Source organism: Plectropomus leopardus, unplaced genomic scaffold, assembly GCF_008729295.1.
Source record: "Plectropomus leopardus isolate mb unplaced genomic scaffold, YSFRI_Pleo_2.0 unplaced_scaffold10365, whole genome shotgun sequence".
Lineage (NCBI taxonomy): Eukaryota > Metazoa > Chordata > Actinopteri > Perciformes > Serranidae > Plectropomus > Plectropomus leopardus.
Window position 1 is genome coordinate 1 of NW_024610913.1, and position 1,735 is coordinate 1,735.

Consider the following 1,735-nt stretch of genomic DNA (forward strand, 5'->3'; position numbering starts at 1 on the left):
TGTATCACTTTTGAGACCTGATTGTGACAGTCTGACTTTTTTTTCCTTCAAAACATTACAAATACATCTCTGAATATAAGGCAGCCCACTGAAACAGGACTGCAAATGACAAACTCAATAATAAACATAGGTTTAATTAATACTGCATTGATTCATTCATTCATAGTTTATTCACTGTGTTGATCAAAAACATAAGCACAAACATGATTTTAAGTAAAATTAGTCATGTAAAATGGTACACCCTGATAAGCTACCTCTCTCTAATACCTCTCATAGTGTCCATAAAGACTAAATGTAATCGTTATAAAGGTAAAATGTAGTTGTGTTGGATTGCATGAGACTTTGCAAATGTAGCTGAAACAGGAGGCTCAGAGTACATTTTCCAGTTTTACCCAATAAGTATTTGGGATGTTGTAGAATTCTTCAAGTCAGTTTTGATATTTATTTCATGATAAAGTGCTCAATCGGGACTACACGTCAGAAAAGACTACATGGTTCCACTGGGGCTCGAACCCAGGACCTTCTGCGTGTAAAGCAGACGTGATAACCGCTACACTATGGAACCAACTGCGCTTCCATGTGACCAGATGAAAATTTGTATTTGTGATACATTCAACATCGACATCATAATGTTTGCGTTGACATTCACTGCACCTTCATGTTTGGTTGAGCTGTAGCTCTCTGCCTTGTTGCTGCTTTGTTTAGCGAAACAAAATATCAGTCATTCTGCTCATCGAGACACCTTGCATGTACCTTGACCGAGCTTTACCTCTTAGCTGTTGGTGTTTAGGTTCGGTTGCGAGTGGAGCCCTCTTGGGACGTTTTGTTTTATGTGGCCGATCACACGGTACGGTAGCTAACATCCTGCAACTGAGCTGCCAGCTACTCAGTCGCCTACATTTGCTGCGTGTCTCCAGCCGGCCGCGTGCATGCACCGGAGCGGACAGATCGAGTAGGATTTACGTTTTAGGTTTTTTTTTTTTTTTTTTAAAGTTTGTTGTTGTTGTTGTTGTTTTTACAATAAACACTTGGGTTAACGTGTCGTTTTACACGAAGCGTGACACTGTCTGATGCATTTTAGCAGCCGTGGTTACTTTCTGTCAATGCGGTCATGAAACTGTCTGACAGCCAAACTCCATACATTAGAGAATAAACGTGAGGATGAGACGCTAATGTAGGAGAGAACGGGGCTGGTTGTCATACTTTTTACTTTGATTTAAATCCTTCTAAAACGGTATCCTTAATAGATTCATTTTTAACGTGAAATGGAAGCTTAAAGTGTCAGGTAGAAATAAAGTGACCTTAATCCCCTTAAACTTATTCTGTTCAAAAGATATAGACTGTCAAATAGCCTATATTTTGTGCGCCTCTGACAATCACCCACACTGTGGGCTTGGTAGTCACACTATTGGTTGTCATCACAGGTATGTTATTTTAAGGAGAAATAAAGACTTAAATGGGGATAGTCTTTAAAATGAATTGAAAAAGTTTAAATTAATTGAAACCTATCTCATCTCCTGCATCTAGAAAATATAAACAGGAAAAAAACATTCATATAAGTACATTTTTATCTTTACGGAAGCATAAAAAAAAAGCATATGACAACCGACCCCAAAAAAAATGTGACAGGCATCCCCAACCGGGAATTTTTCTTAGCGACTAAGCTAACACCATGTTGTAGTCTAGCTATGAAAAAGAAAATTCTACCATATTTAAAAAGAAATCTTGTATACAT

The 1,735-nt window shown here is 38.0% G+C and overlaps 1 non-coding gene across 1 annotated transcript; it reads right to left on the reverse strand.

Moving 5' to 3' along the window:
* Window positions 1–492: 492 nt before the first annotated feature.
* trnav-uac lies at window positions 493–565 on the reverse strand. The gene has a single exon. It is a non-coding gene; the product is annotated as a tRNA-Val (tRNA).
* Window positions 566–1,735: the final 1,170 nt, after the last annotated feature.